Source organism: Neofelis nebulosa, chromosome 9 (genome assembly GCF_028018385.1).
Source record: "Neofelis nebulosa isolate mNeoNeb1 chromosome 9, mNeoNeb1.pri, whole genome shotgun sequence".
NCBI classification, from domain to species: Eukaryota; Metazoa; Chordata; class Mammalia; order Carnivora; family Felidae; genus Neofelis; species Neofelis nebulosa.
Window position 1 is genome coordinate 85,217,671 of NC_080790.1, and position 20,189 is coordinate 85,237,859.

Below are 20,189 nucleotides of genomic sequence, written 5' to 3' on the forward strand. Positions count from 1 at the left end.
TGATTACGGCATGAAGGCGGCGTTAGTATTTGAATAGTTTGACTGATATACAAAATCATTACAACGTCTCCCTAGGAAGAGTGACATTAGGTCAATGTATGTACTTGCCTGGTCACCCTAAACAAATTTGACAAGTCTAATTTTAAGTAATTGCTCAGAGTTGAGTGGCCGCCTCTGTCCCCACAAGGGCAGCTGTCTGGACCACATCTTGTAATTGAGATGTGTCTTTAAGCTCTATGTGTCAACCCAACATGCAAATGTGCTCTCACAAAAGGTTAGGGGTTGGTGACGCTCCGGTGAATCCTTTTCCGGTCAAATTTCAACATGAAAGCTTTACTGCAGCTCTTAGGCAACTCCTCGACTAATTCTACCCCATTCCCTATAGGAAAGATTAAATTTCTCAGCTGCATCAGACTCTAGAGTTCACCTGGAGACCAGCTCAGAATGTGATCCTTGGACCAGAAGCATCAACATCGCCGGGCAACTTGTTAGTAATCCAAAGTCTTGGGCCCACCCCCAGGCCGGCTGAATCAGAGACGGTGGGGGGTGAGGTCCCATCACGAATGCTTTAATAAGACCCTGGTGATCTAAAGCTCACTCAGGTTGGAGAACCAGTGATCAAACCCACTGATTCACTTTATCAGTGATGGAATGGAGGGCGGCCTGGTAAGTTAGGTAATCTGCCTGAGGTCACACAGCTCAAAGGACAGTAGAGGCTAGGGCTAATCATATTGTGGTCAAAACATGTGCCATTCGGTTTTTTGCCATTCGGTTAAAGTTTTGAAAATGGCTTGCTGTCCTTCTTTGTTTTTCTTTCTTGCTTTCTTTCTTGCTTGCTTGCTTGCTTTCTTTCTTTCTTTTTATGCAGCCCTCTGCTTATTCCTAAGAACGTGTTCCGGCAGATGGCTGGTTCTCCACCTTCTCCTGCACCCCAGCGAGGGAGCCTCCTGGCCCCAGCAACAGGGTGCAGCCATTGGACTTAGTTGTCAGGGAAAGCACCATCTGGGTCAGACGTTTAATTGCCGGTGTGAGAGCCTTGAGAGGTACCTTCTTCTGTCCACGGAGATCATGGATGCACAAGCAGAGACTGACCCTCTATTGCACCACATGCCTGAACAGCCGTGATGACCAGAGCTCCCTGCTGCCCCCTGCTGGATGTGTACAGAGATCAACAAAACTAATGTGGTAAGCTACTGTGGTATTCGGCGGATGTTTGTTACTAATTTATAACCCAGCCTATCACGGGACCCTTTGGGACTTTTGAGCAGCCCTCTTGCACTTAAAAGTAAGTGATGCAGGTGCGGGGGCTGGGTGGCTCAGTCAGTGAAACGTCCGGACTTTGGCTCAGGTCGTGATCTCACAGTTCATGGGTTCGAGCCCCACGTCCGGCTCTGTGCTGACAGCTCAGAGCCTGGAGCCTGCTTTGGATTCTGTGTCTCCCTCTCTCTCTGCCCCTCCCTGCTCGTGCTCTGTCTCCCTCTGTCTCTCAAACATAAACGTTGGGAAAAAATTTTTTTAAAAAAGTGATGCGGGGCACCTAGGTGGTTCAGTCCATTAAGCATCAGTCTCTTGACCTCAGCTCAGGTCGTGATCTCGCAGCGGTCACTCAGAGCAGAAAGTGCAGGGACTGCTCGGGATTCTCTCTCACCCTCTCCCTCTGCCCACCCCCCTCAAAATAAATAAAAATAAACTTTAAAAAAAAAATCTCCTTAAAAAAGCGAGTGATGTGTAGGACAGAGAAGTAAAAAAGAAGCATCTTCCCTGTTTAGAATATAATTGAAAACCAATGATATTTCCAAGAGGACACGAGGATGGCAACCACATCTGAGTCACTCCCCAAACAACAAATTTCAGATGTAATGGTCTGCTTTACAAACCACTGTATCGTTTGTCATTTTATTCCAGTCCGACCACACCCGAGCTCCAGGGAGCTCATGTATGTAACTGCAGGTACGTTAACCGATTCAAAACTGAAAATTAAGGGCGGGTTTCATTCGCAGGCTCTGCGGGGCCCCCATTCCTGGTGCCCCGTGCCGCACCCAAGCAGCTCAGCCCTTCAGCTCAAGTGTAAGCAAGGAGAGGTTTTTTCCAAGGTGTTCAGCCTCCCGGCAGGCAGAGGATACAGCCCGTGCACGTTGCGTTGCGCGCTCCCTCCCCCTCCCCCTCCCCCACCCAGCTCCCTGTCCTTTTTCTTGACACCCTAACCACCCAGGTGAGTCTCTGCACCCAGCACCCCACCCACCGGCTCCTTCCCCGCCCCCACCCCTGGCCTCTTGGAGCCTCGGTCCCTCTCTCCACAGCAGCAATGCTGAGCCTTTCAGCCACTTGTCCCCGGACTCCCCTTGCGGGGCAGGGGGTAAAGGTACCTCTGAATGGGGAGGAGCAGACAGGGTGGATTCATGGCGGCGGCAGAAGAGTGATACAGCCCAAGCAGAACAAAACGAGGGCAACCCGGACAAAACAAAGCGTCACAATAGATCATTTCTGAAAAGTCATCCGGGCAGCTTTGAAACCCCGGGCTGTGTGTTGGCAGGGCAGTTTCACATCCACGGGCTTTCAAGACACATGAATGGAAAAGGAACAGTAACTCTTTTTCATACCTCTTTTCAGGGGTCTTGTCGCCACAGAAGGATTTACCATTCAATTCCCATACTTTTATGTGGGAAATTAGAAATTTGCCCCTTAAAAAGAAATTGCCTTTTAAACTCCCATAAATTGTGGGGACTTTATAGATTTACCAAAACTTCTTCCTCCTTCTCCGCCTTTCGCTTCTAGTTCGTGTTTAAAAATACTCATAAACACACACACACACACACACACACACACAAACATTTCCATCTTCTCCACCTTTCTCGGGAACATTTTATTCAGAAAATCTCCAACCACAGAGAGAGTTCCTCTTTCTGCCCCATGCAGGGTTTGGGGTTTGTCCTTGACTCTTTCTTCGTTTTACCACATTTCATCACAGACCCAATGGCTCTTCTGAATAAAAGGACCTATCCTAGAAAATATTAATCACTGTATATTTGGAAAGGTGGCCAAGGATGGGCCAAGTTGGTGAAAAGGTCAGAAGCGAAATACAATAAAATAAGGCACTCACTCATGCGTGGACCCAGCAGGCATTTACTGAGTAGCCACTGGTATGACTAGCCCTGAATACACGCTACTTTTGAATTGTCTGATAAAAACAATCAAGTTTTACTAGAGGAGAGTCCAGTAAAATGTCCCCAAGAAGAATGGCCCCGCCAGTATTTTCCGCAGCGGCCGGCACGTATCTGGCTCCTTCTCAGAAGCCTACAGTGTTTGGCCATGTTAATCTCATTAACCTTCCCTATCAGTTTCAACGGGACAGAAATGAAGACTTGAGAACGTGGAGTCCCTGGTCAGAGACTCAGGCTGGGACAAGTCAAGCTTTGGCTCTGGGCCAGTACATTTGATCTGACTCCCCAGGCCTCTTCCAGGGGCTTTTTTTTTTTTTTTTTTTTTTTTTGGAGCAGAGGAAGAAAGAGCATGCAAGGAAGCCTGGCCATAGGAAATCCAGCTATGTTTGACCCCGCTTCCCTCCTCCTGCCCCCAGGAGAGCCCTGTTCCAAGGCTGATTCCCGGGAGCAGCTGTACAGAGGGCGGCCATTCTCCAGGGGCAGTCAAGCGTACCCCGGTTCCCTCGGAGAATCCTTTGGGGTAAGAGATGGAAAGAGATGGGGGGAAGGGAAGAGAAAGGTTTTCCTCCCCAGCAGGTCTGTAAGGCGAGACTGGGCCACACTAACCATTTCCTGATGTGCAGAAGCTGAAACTTGGACTTCTTTTCTTGTTAGATTTCTTAGATATGCAAAAAAAAAAAAAAAAAAAAAATCACCAACAAATTAGCATCTCACAATATCCTTAATTTGGTCTACCTCAGACCCTGATATCACTCATCTGTCCAAAAAAAAAAAAAAAAAAGATAAACAACAATGTCCTATTTCTGAAGACAACGGTTAAAAAATTAGAAATGTGCAATATGTAAGTGTGTCTAATCCAGGCCCCGGACACCTGAATTTATACCACGTTAGATGTCAGTTACATCTCAGCAAGGCTGGGGAAACACAAAACCTTAGAAAGAACACCCCAATAATAACTGCATTGACATCTGCAAGTCTGGGAACTGTATCATTTCCTTCCTGAAAGAACTTGCCTGTGAATAGCTATTTTGAAAGGAGTCAGGATATTGCTCTTTAAGAGGCAAAATCTCACTCAGAAAAATTAATACTTGAAGGAAACAATGGTTTTTAAATACAGCCCTCACTTCTTGAGAAAAAAACAGGTAGCTTTAATAGTCTGAGAAGTTTTATAAATGAAAATGTGCCCATTTCCTTCTTCACTGTCTCCAAACCAGGAGTAGAAATTCCAAAGGCCAGGGCCCTGAGAAGCTTCCAGAAGCCCCACCACGGCAACAACCCCTACAAGCCCCAGAAATGGCAGTGCACAGTGTCTCTGGGGAGACCCCTTTTTCAACAACCTCAGCCACACCCCTAAACTACACATGTCGACAAGATGCCGACACCTCTAAAGTCTGAACCAGCATTTCGCAGCCTGTGTGAAATTGACAACACGTTGCTTACAAAACCCTCTTCCAACTTCCTGTTTAAAACTACCGGCTTGGGGCGCCTGGGTGGCGCAGTCGGTTAAGCGTCCGACTTCAGCCAGGTCACGATCTCGCGGTCCGTGAGTTCGAGCCCCGCGTCAGGCTCTGGGCTGATGGCTCGGAGCCTGGAGCCTGTTTCCGATTCTGTGTCTCCCTCTCTCTCTGCCCCTCCCCCGTTCATGCTCTGTCTCTCTCTGTCCCAAAAATAAATAAAAAATGTTGAAAAAAAATTTAAAAAAAAAAAAATAATAAAAAAAATAAAACTACCGGCTTGTACTTACTTTGGTTTTTAAACAGGCTCCACACCTAACGTGGGGCTGCAACTCATGACCCCGAAATCAAGACACACATGCTCTACTGGCTGAGCCAGCCAGGTGCCCCTGTATTTATTTTAACTGAATTCAAATATTATATGGATAGAGAAATTCTGTGATTTTTTAAAATATCCCCTATGCTGCATTTTTCATCTACGTGAATGTAACATTTTTTTTTAAGTTTATTTATTTTGAGAGAGAGAGAGGGAGAGAGTAGGGGAGGGGCAGAGAGAGGGGGGAAAGAGAGAATCCCAAGCAGGCTTTACACTGTCAGCACAGAGCCCTATGCGGGGCTTGAACCCGCAAACTGGGAGATCGTGACCTGAGCCGAAACCAAAAGTTGGACATTTAACTGACTGATCCTCCCAGGTGCCCCTGCGACTTTTATGACCCATCTCATCCTTCACTGCTAGCACCACTAGAGGTTATGCCAGCTGCAGAAATTCTTACCTTTCCACAGTACTTTGTCTATAAAGTAGTAAAAGCGATCTTAATAACGGAGTGAGTGCACTCTCTCTCTCTCTCTCTCTCCCGCAACACACCCTTGTTGAAACCCTTCAAAAGCCACTGGTATACCAGCCCCCAGCCATATTGCCAGTTGGAATGTGTCTCTCTCCACCCTTCATTCCTGTCTCCAGTTCCCTGTGCTCAGTAAGTTCTTCCTCGTGTGGGGCCTTGGCACATGCTCTCGTCCGCTTGGAAGGGTGTGTCCCCACTTTCTGCACACCTATTTCTTTTTTTTTTTTTTTTTTTAATTTTTTAACGTTTATTTATTTTTGAGACAGAGAGAGACCGAGCATGAACGGGGGAGGGTCAGAGAGAGGGAGACACAGAATCCGAAACAGGCTCCAGGCTCCGAGCAGTCAGCACAGAACCCGACGCGGGGCTCGAACTCACTGACGGCGAGATCGTGACCTGAGCCGAAGTCGGCCGCTTAACCGACTGAGCCACCCAGGCGCCCCATCTGCACACCTATTTCTTGTCTTCCTTTGGGGCTCGGCTGAAACATCACCTCCTCGTGGAGGCTTCCTCTGACCATGCTGGCTACAGCGGCTTTCTCTCACCCATGCATCTGGACGTTTATGTTCTTCGCAACGTTCTACCGACGTTCCAGTCGGTAGGTGCTTTAATTTTACGTCTGTCTACTTGCTGTGTCTCTCTTCCCTGCTAGAAGGGAGGCGCCGGCAGGATAGGAACATGACTCTTTTGTTACTTTAGCATGGCTGGTACAGAGTTGGTGCTCGGTAATATTTTTGGGATGAAGGAAAGAAGGAAAAAAATGAGGGAAGACAAGATAATGACCTGAAATCAATTCTCTGCTTCCCAGCCCAGAAATGTTCTGCATTATTCAGGGTAAAAACCTCAGCTCTTCTGTGAAACAGACAACAAAACACAGTGGCTCCCAGGATCGAATTGCTTTCCCTTTCACACTCTCGAGTTGGACAGTGCAGGCTGGCAGAATGTTCTGTTTCACACAGTGATGGAGAGATCCAGATCCTTCCCTCTTGTTGCCCCCCATCCTGCAGGGCACTGTGCTTGGTTTAATGGGGGTGGCCAGCACATCCAGGTTTCAGCCCACCGGAAGGGAGGAAGAAAGGAAGCCTAGGAAGAATGAGTTCCAATTAGGAGCTGAAAACAGAAGTTGCACACATCACTTGTGTTCACATTTCATAGGCAACAACTTCGTCTTACGTCCAGAAAGGGAGGGTGGGAAGTAGGGTCTCTAGCTGAATGACTTCACGTCCAGGGACAAAAGGAGGACAGATTTAAGGAAAATTTGCCATCTGCCACATGTTTTTCAACTCCTTTCCGAGTGGAAAGCTTTCTGAGGCCTGTCCCAGGGCAGCAGAACCTATGTGCAGATTCTGTCTTTGAGTGGAGGAAGAAGACCTCCCTCCTCCCCACCCCCAGCTCCCCCGCTACATGGGAACTGTTGGGGGGGGTGGGTCGCATGATGTCCAGGGTGGCCACCACTGCAGCTACCTCCAGCCTGCGCAATCCTCCCCCTTCCTCTTGGGCTCCGAAGCTCAGCAAACATCCAGATGTGTTTTGTTTTCACCCCTAAGTTTTCCCATCCATGTCTTCACTCGTTGTGCCAGGACGTGCAAAACGCAATTGACCAGAGTGCCTCCTGCTCTAATCTGAAGCCAGGGAAATAAACAGGCAGACCTCTTTGCTGTACCCAAGACAATCTTAGGTTAGCAGCTTCCTTCAAGGTGATCTTGAGCAAATTTTTCAGTATCTTTAAAAGTCATCCTGGGGCGCCTGGGTGGCTCAGTCGGTTGAGCGCCGACTTCAGCTCAGGTCACGATCTCGCGGTCCGTGAGTTTGAGCCCCACATCGGGCCCCTGTGCTGACAGCTCGGAGCCCGGAGCCTGTTTCAGATTCTGTGTCTCCCTCTCTCTGACCCTCCCCCATTCATGCTCTGTCTCTCTGTGTCTCAAAAATAAATAAAAACGTTAAAAAAAAAATTAAAAAAAAAAAAAAGTCATCCTGCTCATGCCCAAAATCGGGGCTAAAATGCCTGGTCTTGCGGTTATTATTAGAATTAGCTCGTGAACGCTAAGATCTTAGTTCTTTTTAAGAAATACCTGGCATGTGGATGTTCAATTTATTTTTCTTGCAAGCAGTGGCTTTTCTCTTGCTAAATCCCAGCCCAATAAACCATCTCTCCCCCTCAACCTATACAAATCCCTCCAGCCTATCCCCTGTGGCCTCCAGCCTTCCGGAAACAGTCTAGTCCACTCTGTCTCACTCTCTCCTCTCGATTCCTGTCCCATACTTGTTCACACTTTTTATTTAATGCCTTGTGCTACCCACTGATTGTTTCATAAGAATTGTCTGGTCTCGCCGGCTGGGTTGCAAGCTCCCCCAGAAGCAGCAGATATCACGTCAAGTCCCAGCTCACAACGTCTAACACAACAGGACTTTGTCACATCCACTCAACGGATACTCCACCGACTTGCCGAAGTAAAGACACCAGCAGATTGAAGCTTGATCTACATGACCTTAGAAAAATAAATTAATTCAGCCATATTAGTCCCAAACGCTGGTTGATTTGGGATTTCTTTTTCAAATAGTAAAACATTCTGCTTACGCGAACTGAATGACTAACTTAACTATCCCCTCTGTAGAAGAAGCTGAAAATGTTGCCTAAAATTATATTGCACGCTGGAACTTCTGGTAACTCAGGATTGCTGCCTTCTGGGTGGTGTTTATTCTATGCCACAAACACCTGAATTACTGAAATTGAAATGAATCCAGATTCTGTGTTTGGGGTTCCAGCATTTTGTGGACTGGTACATGTGCCTGACAAAAATCTGGGGAATGCTTGGGCTTTGGTCCCTCTGAGAATTATGCCATTTTCCAAGAAAAGCTAAATAGCTCATTCATGTTTCACCCTCTGTTCTTCCAGGCTGGTTTCCTGAGGATATTTTTTAGCCAGACTGCTGCGTGTGTGTGTGTGTGTATGTGTGTGTGTGTGTGTGTGTGTGTGTGTATTGAATAGGCTGCTGGAAACTGGGAATTTTAAACTAAAACTTATATTGAATGATTCTTGAGTGCACTATCCTATTTCAGACTAAAAACAAAACAAAACAAAACAAAAACGGAACATATGAATGGCATTCAGTCAGTGGCTTGAGTTGACAAATTCCTCCAGAGTATAACTTTTAAATCCGCATGAAATCTGTCAGTACTCTTTCTGAGGAAAGCTAACTAATAAGTGCCATCAGGTAACAAAGCTGTTACACTTTTCGTCTTTCCACCTCACTTTTATCAAGAGAAATGGGGAACTTCAGGTTTCAAGGGCGTTTTGCACAGGAAGCCCTAATGTGGCCTTAACACACACTGAAGTCTCTAGCCGGGGGGAGGTTACAGAGGAGCAAAAGCTCCTTGACCGGACAGCATCCTTCAGGGGTTTCCAGAAGGAAGGTGATAAGTATATAAACCACCCACAAGCGTGGGGTGCGCTCCAGGCCATCTGAAACCTTGGACCCTGTTTTGAAGAAGAAGGGGATGCCATGAACTACCAAGCACGGAGCCTGGATTCGCTCCCCAAACCTAAGCAATAAGCTTCAATGCAGACAAGGAAAATACTTAGTTTGGCTTAAGTGGGCAGTTGAGGCCAGCGTGAACCGGGCAGGCAAAAGAGTCCAAGAATCTATAAAAGTTTTTAGAAAACAAGAAGGCGTCGGTCAACAGGGATGGCCTGGCAACGGATAAGTGTGTTCCCCTCAAAGCTAGAGTTGAAGCCTCTTGAATATATCCAAAACGTCTGTGGTACCTACACGTGATAGGAAGATGAATTTTTCTAACTTGTATTTTATGTTCTCTATGGTCAGCATGAAACTTTTTCATAATTAGGGAATTTAATTAAATTACAACTTTTAAATATCTATCTATCTATCTATCATCTATCTGTCTAACCTATCATCTCCCTTTCCGTAAAATGATGAAACCAGCAAAGTCTTCTAAGAGGACTCCTGAATCGGGTCTTTATCACAGAGGAATAAAAGTACATGGTGAGCTAGAAATGCACGAGTTGCCCCCACAGGCACAGAGCAGGGGGTAGGGCTGTGGGGGCAGGAAGCAAGGCTGGGAAGGGTCTCGAAGACCACATCTCAGGCACCCGCACTTTCCTGTTGGTTAGCGGGGGCTTGCTGAACCCGTCTAGGAATGAGCAAGTCTGTGTGGCCCCCTCACACTTCACGAGGTGCTGAGGGCTGGCCAAGGGTCGCAGAACACAATCGCCGTCTTCAGAGCCTGTAGAGGAGGTGCCCTTGTTTTGCAACGTATAATGAGGACGAATCACGTGGCCTCCATCGATGAGAAACTGAGTCCTAGGGGAGCACTGCAGCCTGAAGTCGGATGACATTTAGTCCAAAAGTGTGCACAGGACAGCAAGCGATGTAGCTGACGAACAGGGTCGGAGGCGGGGGGGGGGGGGGGGGGGGGAGGGGGGGGGGACGCCTGGGAGAAATGGCATTGTTCCATGGCATTGCCTTTTAACCTACTGTGCCAGTCAGGGTCCCGGTGAGAGACAGAGGGCTCATTCAAATGGGTGACTCAGGAGAGGCCAGCAAAGGGTCTGTTTACAGAGGCGTCACTGGGGTTAAGAAAACCAAAACTGTGGCGACCAGATATCACCCCTAGGCTTGAAGCAGCACTGGGGAGGGGGTGACTCCCGCCACACAGAAAAGCAATTGTGTCCCCCTAGGGCCAGCGGGAGGGACTAACCAGTCAGCAGCACCCTGACCTCACTCTCCTGTGCCTCAGTTTCCAGCTCCTGATCCAGCCAGACCCTATTGGCAAAGAAGCCATTGATGTCACCCCTAGGGACCTACTTTCCCAGGATTCTCCACAGAGCAGGGTGGAAAAGGGGAAAGAGGGGGTCTGGAGGGACAAACGGAAAATGTCCAGCCCACATACTGCGTACTGTACTTTTAAACACTCAGTTCCTATTCTCTGCCTTTCTCCACTGGAACATTAGCTCCCAGAGGACGGGGATTTCACCAGCCTGTTCTCCACTGTATTCCAAGTACCTGCACCCAACAGGCATGCAGAGAATATCAGTTAGATGGTAGAACCGAAGCAAAGAAGAAAACCATTTGCCCAGTATTTAGTAGCAAGTAAGTAATAAGACAAGCAGCATTTTCTATAAGGTAAAAATAGTTCTTAACAGGGTGTTTCCCTACGGTAAACTGGGTCTTATTTTGGCCATTCCGCCCAAAGCAAAATATAGCCAACATACATAAGAAGGAAAATACGGTGGGGTATAAGATTTGCTGAAAAGATTATATTTATGCTTTGCTTGGAGTGAAGAAAAGTTTTGGGAAGCGGACCGAAGAATTTTAAATCGCCTTAAAGAAACACAAGAAATACATCTTTCCCCTAACTCTCAGACCTGTGGTCTAGGAAAGAGGGGACAGTTGCCAGGATTCTTAAAGCAACTCAGTGTTAAATAGTGAAAAGATGTCAGGTTGTGGGTTTGTGTGCCATGGGAGGTTTGAGAGACCAACATTGTCTGGATTTGATGACAGGTAATGACATTAACTAATTACAAAACTAATCACATTTGGAGCGGTGGAAGCTGAGATCATGATAAGCATAATCAAATCCCTGACTTCAGGGCTTCGGGAATCAGAGGATAAGTTTTCTCCCCTCGCAAAGCTTGACCAGATGCCTTTTGGAGTTCTTTGTCTGAATATTTTGGAAGATACCAAAGAGAGTCAGAACAGCATTCTGAATTGCAAAGCCCAGTGGCAGGACTGGCACTAAGTGAGGGCACTGTAGGGACACCGTGTGGGTCCCTAGTGGCTGACGATGAGCCTTGTCTACCCCAGCATCGGGAGCTCCATCAAGGTAAGTGCCTGGGCCCTGACCCCCTACCTCTTCCCCTAAAAGCCGAAAGACCTGAGTCGCCCTCGCTGGTTGGGTCATCTTGGACAAATTCCAATCCACTGGAGTCTCGGTGTCTTCCTGCACAAAGTAGAGATTAAAATACCAGTTGCGTTTGCCTCCCCAAATGGGCATGCGAATCCAGCAAAGGAGTTTACTTTGCAGATTATCAGCTGCTTTAAATATAACACGTATTGCTGGCATTGAGCCAAATCACAGGCCTGAATCCCTGTGATATGAATACCTCACTCATCAGAAAGGTGGAGAATCTTTAGAATAAAGAAGCTGACCTCCTTCTGGTGGTAGGAAGTCCTCCACTGCTCTCTTTTGCCCCTCATGCTCTCTCTGGCCCCGTGGGAGGAAAGGGAAGAGGCCGGTCTCCTTCAAAGCATTTCCAGCCCTTGAAGGAGACAACGGAGCAGCGGCCCGGTCATTCTTCGCATCTGGTAACATTCCTTAGGCCCCAGCGTAAAACTTGAAAGGAAAGGAAATCCTAAATGCAAACACTATCTTTCAGTCTCTTGGAAAATTTTCTACCTCCACTTTCTCTCTCCTACCAATTCACTCTTCTGCAATTAAAGCCGTCTTTTGACTTAAACCTCACTTTTCAGAAGGCAAGCCATCACTTAAGAAAGAGAAAAACGTTACGAGATCCGGATTTCAGTTAACTTTGCCATCGATTTTTGCATAATTCGGGGGGAAGCGTTATTCTTTTGGTAAAGTGGGGGGCACAGAACTCAGAGATGAACGGAGGTTTTGACAATGCCGGTGGGCAAGGACTAAACTATACTCAGTCCTGATCCCCAGGCCCTGCTGAACAGCAAAAACATTTGGAAAATGGCCTAGAAGAGAGACCTGCCGAATTGCCCATAACAATGGGTCACTCCATTACTGCCACTTGGGTAAAAAGCCTTTGGTAAATAGTGTTTCCTTGTACTTTTTCATTTTAATGTAATTTTTATATTTGGTGTTTACACAACTGTGCGATTTTTCTAGCCAATCAATAAAAAATATAACCCAATCTTGCTTTTTTCAAAGTGGCAACTGTTTCAGAATTGTCCGATACATTCCGCTCGGAACAGGGGACCCCTGGGTTAGCGCCGCTCGCTTCGATCCAAGCACATGCGCACAGGCCACAGTCACGACAACAGAGGAAACCACTGATACAGATATAATTTTTAATGTGTTGTGTCGCTGAATGTCCATCAGAGGGGAAAAGTCTGTGAGAATAGATTTAAAACAACAGGCATTTTCATCAGATAAGTACAAGGCATTCATCTCTGTCCTCTAGAAATATGATTTCAGCATAACGAATGAAGGGAAGGAGCTCATTGGAATACAGCCCTTCTGAGCAACAGAGTGAAACCAACTTTCATGGAGAACCCTCTCCCCCGGTGGGGGCGGGGAGGGGTGCTTCTGCGATGAGGAATCAGGGATCGTCATCCAAACTCGAGCAACCATTAGGATCGAGCAAAGGAAAGAAGATGTAACCATAAATGATGCAAGCAGGGATTTCATTTTAAAAAATTTATTCCGACCATACTTGACTTCCTGATGCGAAGTTCAACCCCGCGATAGAACCGGGCAATCTTCGGAAGCCCCTACGGGGGTGGAGCAGAAGGGTCCCTTCGGTGATCAAGCCACCACCTTTCCAGGAAGCACAAGGGAGCGAATTGAAGCCAATGACCTCCTCTCCAACAAAATGCAAAAAGCAATGCTACTCAGTAGACACCTAGGCAAAGCTATAAACGTGAACTTGTAGCTCGCCGCTCTTGTCGGAAGGCAAGCATTAGACTTGCACCAGATGATGTAGCTTTTTCATAGTGATGCCAGTGCCCCCTGTCGCCTAGGGAATGATGGGGCTTCAGGTGAGGGAGCCTGAGCCCGATGAGTAGCCCACGGCATGCTCTGTGTGCTGCGTGTCAGTCCCGTTCCCAGGGCTTTACCCCTCACCCAACCCTGTGAGGGGGTCCAGTCGTCCACTCCGTTTTAGAGATGACACGACGACACATGAAAGTGACTTGCCCCAGGTCACACGGCTACCATGGGCCTGGAAAAGCGCCCACAGCCAGACAGCCAACTCTGAGAGGACCAAATAACCCCAGTGCTGCGGCTGAACCGAACTGAACGGAAAGTTGGAAAAGTGGTAGCCTTGAAAGAAGGCAGGAAACGATTTGGCTTAATTATAATCATCTCCAAAATCAAAACCAATTTGCTGAATTCTCCCCCCTTTCACCTCAGCAGTCTTGAGCAACGTTTCTGTGAGGACAGAGAGACAAACATCCTCTCTCGGCCCACCCTCCCTGAACCTCCATCCTGAATCTACCCGCTGAACGGAAACAAGTCCTGACACCGAGGAGCACCTCAGGGATCGCAAGAGAGAGCAAGGAGCCCGTCACAGAGGTCAGCTCGAGACCCCCAAAACACTCGGAACCCCAGCAGCCCCGTGCCACCGCTCAGGGGTATGGTGTCGCGCCCCGCCCCCCCCCCACGCAGGAGTGGAGGCAGGCAGACCCCTGGGTTCATCCAGTGTGACTCATCCATTTCGACCTTGCGAAGAGGGTTTCTACGTGTTCTGCCCATTCTAACACAGAGCCGGTGCTAATCTCAGTCCTCAGCTCAGGTATTAAAAATATGTAAGTTCTGGGCGCCTGGGTGGCGCAGTCGGTTAAGCATCCGACTTCAGCCAGGTCACGATCTCTCGCGGTCCGTGAGTTTGAGCCCCGCGTCAGGCTCTGGGCCGATGGCTCGGAGCCTGGAGCCTGTTTCCGATTCTGTGTCTCCTTCTCTCTCTGTTCCTCCCCCGTTCATGCTCTGTCTCTCTCTGTCCCAAAAATAAATTAAAAACGTTGGGAAAAAAAAAAAATATGTAAGTTCTGGGGGCGCCTGAGTGGCTCAGTCGGTTAAGCATCCGACTCTTGATTTCAACTCAGGTCATGATCTCACGGTCATGAAATTGAGCCCATGCTCAGCATGGAGCCTGCTTGGGATTCTCTCTCTACATCTCCCTCAGCCCCTCCCCTGTGTTCGCTCATGCTCCCTCTCTCTGTCTCTCAAAATAAATATTTCATATATATATATATATATATATATAGAAATATATCAGAATTGGGGCCTCCCTTGTGCCTAAGCCATGGCCAAGTTCTGGGGATTCTTTAGTTCTAAGACATGGTAAGGGAGAGGCCATCAGTGTTTGATGTCATGTGTCTATTCAGGCAACCTTTGATATGTCACTCAGTCCTCCCCCCCCCCCCGCCCTTGGTCCTCACAAGCCTTCTGCCCAAGCTTCTGGACACCCTTGTGCTCCACCCTTAGAGCTCCTACCAGATGTCAAGAGACCAAGGATAGATCTCCTTCTCCCTGCCCTTTCCCCCACCATCAAGACTGTGAAATGTACCCACAGACGTCGTATTCTCCACTCTTTAGCTGGGCCCTAAAGGCTTTCTGTTCCCCCAAGAATGCAGCAAAACAGTAAGGCTTGCATCTGGAAGGATATCACAGAAACCCAACAACAGAGGCTTGACCAAATAGAAATTTAATGTGAGACACAAAAAAGTCGGGCACAGGGGCACCTGGGTGGCTCAGTCAGTTAAGCGTCCAACTCTTGGTTTCGGCTCAGGTCATGATCTCACGGTTCGTGGGTTCAAGCCCCGTGTTGGGCTCTGAGCTGACAGCACGGAACCTGCTTGGGATTCTCTCTCTTTCCCTCTCTCCCTGTCCCCCACTCTCAAAAATAAATAAAATAAAACTTTTTTAAAAAATTGGCCACAGGGCGAAACAAAGACGCAGTCAAAGAACCAGGCTCTTCCTAGCCTCCAGCCTGTTTAGTGCTGTTTAACAATGGCAGCTGTCCCCTGGGCATCCCATATCATGTGAGCAGGACAAAGCTGGCTGGGAAGGAAGTGGCTACGATGGACCATGGCCTACGTTTCCCGCCAGCACTGGAGGCATCCGCCTACTCCAATCTGAAGGGTGGTGGGAAGGTGAGCTGTTGGTTTTCTAGCCTCTGTTACAGGAAATAGCCAGTAGGGAGGGGATTGAGAGTGTCAACCTAAAGAATCTGCCACCACCAGGGAAGACGTATTTTTCACTGTCACTTCCCTCCCTGAAAAAAAAATAGGCACTGGCCTAGTTGCTTGAATGAGGTAAAAGTGAAAAGAAAACACTAGAGGTAAAAGGTTGGATAATGCTTCACACAATATTATCCAACCTCATGGGTTCAAGAACACCTCGGTCTGGGTAGACGCCCAGAGGAAGTTCTAATGTTACTGGCTTCTCTGCAGGATTGGAATCAATGACCTAGACAGTTGAGACTTTCATCCAAACTCCTGCACTCTCAGCCTGCATGACCTAAACCAAGGGCCCCTGTTCTTCAGTCCCTATCTTGGCTTGGTGCAAAAGACCCAGAAGGCACTTAGCGAATGGGTGCTGGGCCAAAGAAAGTCCCGAATTTGTGAACGGTGGAGGTTGGGCCAGAATGTGGCGGAGATGTTTCCTAACGTGTATGACACTAGAAGACCCAGTCACTGAGGGAGAACTTACAAAGACTAGCCATTTAATGCCAACCGTGTTCTACCCAGCTCCTCTGGGGAGGCCTGGAAGGGTCAGCTCAAGGCTCAGTGCACCTACAGAGATCCAAAGACCCCCCCCAGCCTTCCCTCTCCTACAGCTTCAAAATCACTTTAGCCACCACACGGTGTAGCAGAAAGACTGACCCACCTGAATCTCAACCCTAGGTCTGCTATGCTCAAACCTTGGGAAAGTTCCTTTGAACTGAGCCTTAATTTCTCTATCTGTAACCTGAAGACTGCAATATCTACCTTGCAGGGTTACTGTGACCATGGCAGATAATGGATGTAGAACACCTGTCCACTGGCTTTCTTAGTCCATTGTAATCTTCCTGCAAGAAGGTGCTGGGGTCTTGGATTGGACCACGAGTAGAATGCTGCCTGTTCTGTCAGGGTAGATTTCCCCCCTCTCCAGAACTGGATTTGATTGGTTGGCTCCTTGTTCTGAGGAGGGAGGCCAGTAACAGGGCAGGTTGGCTGAGAGAGCCCTTCAATCTCACCTGGCCAATTGGTGCTGACCTGTAGGGATCCCCAACTGACTGACCTCAACGCTGCACAAAACTGTGCCTGTTTATATGCCTTGACGTGGGGTGGCACTCTGATCTCCACGATTTGATCATACAGTAACACCACTTGCAAAGTGATTCATTCTTTGGAGCCCTTGGGGCACCTTTGGTACTAACCTACACTTCCAGGGTCATCCGTACACAAACAAGTGTCAGAAGCGCTGTGATCAACACTATGCTCAGTACAACCAAAAAAAAACCGTCGTGCTTGGCAAAAAAATGAAATAACAAGAATCTCTGGCTACATTAAACGATGTAAGAACCAAAGAGGGAAGAACCCCATATGCCCGAGAAGACCATACCTGAAGTTCTGGGGCATTCTGTGAGCTTCCCTACGGGGGCACAAACTGAAACTTGGCCCGAGGAGGGGTGGGCGTGGCCACCAGCCACAAAGAGAAAGCTCCTCCCCTATGCCCGAGTGGAAGAAGTGGGGCGAGCTCTGCGTGGTAGGGGGGAAAAGGATAAAAAACTGTCTTCAAATATTTGCAGAGAGCTGTCACGTGCAAGAATGAGCCTTATTTTAATGTGCATCAAGAAGTAAACCTAGAGCCACTTGTGGAGTAGTCCGCGAAGGCGGCTTTTGACCCAACTGAGGGAAAGGGCTTCCGTGACCGCATTTGAAGGTGACACGTGCAGCCCTGAGTGACAGTGAGCTCCAGAAACTAATGCTATCCAAGACCGGAGAATGAGTGCATGCTGACGAGATCCTACCACCCGTGCCTCGTGCGCCTGTGAGGAGGGCCAAGGAGAACACTGCTTCAAATCCCCTTGTGTGCCACCTTTCAGGTGGCGACTTGGCCACACTGCTCTGGACTGGCAGCTATTTGCTTCCCCCCACCTCCACTCCACAGACTTCGTCATGTGCAACCCAATGGAGCCTCTTCTTCTGTCCCCTTGGCTGGCCTCTGCCCTCCCTTCCCGGAGCTTCCCTATCACCCGTGAAGCATGAGACATTCCAGCGAAACTCCGCTCCCAGCCATGCTCAGCCCAGAGGTAAGAGGGGGAAGTAACGGGGTGTTAATGTCCCACGAGGAAAACCGTTCACCAATCGGTGGTTGGCACTAGCCAACAAATCCTTTTGCCGTCTTCCTTCTATTAGTCCATCCTGAGACCTAATGGTTTATGCTCTGGGAGGACGGTGCCTGTATTGGGTTCCCGTGGCTGCTATAACAAATTGCCACAAATGTGACGGCTCAGAGCAACAGACGTGGATTATTGCAGAAGTCTGCGGGCAGTACTGCCGAGGGGCCAGTAGGGGCTGTGCTGCTTCCAGAGGCCCCACCGGAGGGTCCCTTCCTCATGGATTCCAGCTTCCAGTGACCGCCCACGTGCGATCGTTTGGGACTCCATCACTCTAACTCCTGCCTCCCTGATCACACTGCCCTCTCCTCTGTGTGTCAGATCTACCTCTGCCTGTGCCGCCATCTTGTAAAGACATTTACAATCGGATTTAGGACCTACCCAGATAAGCCAAGGTGATCGCTCCACCACAGGACCCTGAGTCACATCTGCAAAGCCTTTGGCACGGTCGGTAACATTCACAGGTTCTAGGAATTAGGATACAAGACATTTCTCTGGAGGCCAATATTTAGCCTACCGCCTTCCCAAGGACTGAGCAATCAGTTATGCCACACACCAAGTTGGGACCACATCAACAACACACCCTTGTATTTGCTCCTTTCGTCTCAGCCTCAACACCACTCTCCCAAACCCGTCCCATTCTGGGACTGACCTCTCCACTAAAGAGACAGCATGTGAAATTCTTCCTCAAGTTCTCCTTCCTGGGGAACTCAAAGTAATACATATAAACCATCAGGAACGTGGCACACATTAGCGGTAGTGACGGCGGCTACAGTAATATGAGAACGGTTCCTATGGTTTTCAAGGAAATGTGACTTTTTTCCAGAGCATTGTTTAATCACTTAAAAATAGGCTATACACTGAGGAAACGGAGGTCATCTATTCTGGTGGGATTTTACACTGTGTTGAAAGATTTATTTCCCCTCTACAAAACATTTCCACCCTAATGACAATTATTCAGGAGAACACCTGCTAAAAGATTAGAATTAGAAAAGGAAGGGCTTTCCCGCCACAAATGGAAGAAAATTCACTCAATTACAGGGAAGTTAAATAAATTAGTTAATGCTTACAAATTTCTCACAGTTATCTGAAAAGTGTTACCTGTATCACTACTAAGACCTGCTATGAATATGTTTTTTGTGTGCTGAACCAAATTACGTTTCTTAAAAGAGCAGCAGCCTGGGTCCTGGGACCATCTGAGAAGTAACATGGTTTCGTTAATGAATTACAGAAGCAAATACCAACCCCCCCCAAATTCAGTTGTCAGGGCTGTGACTGACTTATGGGATGGGAGGGGGAGGAGAATAAGGCAGAATTTTCTACTGTACCTCTCAGAGGTCTTTGCAGGTGACAATTCTCCAATGGAAGATTCTGGAAGGTTTTTTTTTTTTTTTTTTATGAAGCAACTTCACTGGCACCTTTGCTTCAGAGAACCATAGACTTAGGCTCGCAGATCAACCTGGAAAAAAAAAACAAAATACAAGTAGCCCACAACACTGGATATTAAGAAAATATTGGCAAATTTCCCTGTTAAAATAGCAAGTATCAAAAACAGAAACTTTCAAGAATTTCACTTCTCTGACCATGACAAGGCAAACTTAGTATTTTGGTGGAAGCTGCTTCCTCTGGGCACGTTTGATAATCATCATTTCAAAAATTACAGGACACATCATTGAATGAATACAATCTGAATGAAGGCTGTATTTAAACAGTGTGGTAAAATAAGTCCACATCTGGCATGTTTAATTTATGTCACTTAATTGGACAATTCGTATTTGAAAATTCCTCTGATCTGGAGGCCCTTGGACTTTATATACAAAATCTTAACTTGCAAATCTTCCAAACCTAGATGGTCTGCATCCTTTAGTTGCTGGTACAATCTGCTATCAACATTTCAGCATCTCTCTCTCTTTGCTTTCATGGTATATACACACACATAAATAGTACACACACACGCACACACGCACACACACCATAAAAGAACATGTCAGGCTGTTGAATGACAGGATTGCTCTTCCTTTTCCAACCCATCTACTCTTTTGTTCTCCATATCACAACTAAGGGCCAGCCCGTTGGGCAGGACAGAGGAAATCGAGAGAAGAATCTGTATCCTTCTGGAGGATTCTCATCACAACGATTTAGGAACAAAATCATTCTAAGAGTCTTCCAACTTTTCTTTACATAGTCCTCACTCTCCCTGAAAAATTCAGCTCCTTTTCCATTCATAGCAGGCTTTTAAATAATATTCAGTAGTGAGTGAATGAATGAATGAATGAATGAACAAAAGAACTGAGCCTTTCTGAAGCCATGGAAAGAAACATGCTGTAAAGAAGCATATGGTAGGGGCGTCTGGGAGGCTCAGTTAAGCGTCCAACTTCGGCTCAGGTCATGATCTCACAGTTCGTGGATTCAAGCTCTGAGTTGGGCCCCGCACTGATTTGAGGAACCTGCCTGGGGTTCTCTCTCTCTCTCCCTCTCTCTCCACCCCTCCCCGACTTGCACTTTCTCCGTCTCTCAAATAAAGCAAACTTTTTAAAAATAGCATATGGTATGCTGTAAAGAACGGTGACTTAAATCAGGAAACCTAGCTTCCAGCTCCTCTAATGGCTTAGCACTTGACCTGGGGTAGGCTATCTGT

At 47.6% G+C, this 20,189-nt stretch overlaps 1 long non-coding RNA gene across 6 annotated transcripts in view; it reads right to left on the reverse strand.

Annotated features, from left to right (window-relative positions):
- The window catches only part of LOC131485269 (uncharacterized), a 109,797-nt gene that overhangs the window by 39,838 nt on the left and 49,770 nt on the right, over positions 1-20,189 (reverse strand). For 5 of the 6 annotated variants that reach the window (XR_009248731.1, XR_009248732.1, XR_009248735.1 and 2 more), the window contains one exon: positions 18,880-19,010. This is a non-coding gene — a long non-coding RNA (uncharacterized LOC131485269). Of the gene's footprint in view, positions 1-5,160; positions 5,666-5,910; positions 6,541-18,879; positions 19,011-20,189 lie in introns of those variants that run through there. The other variant, XR_009248734.1, reaches the window with a different exon arrangement.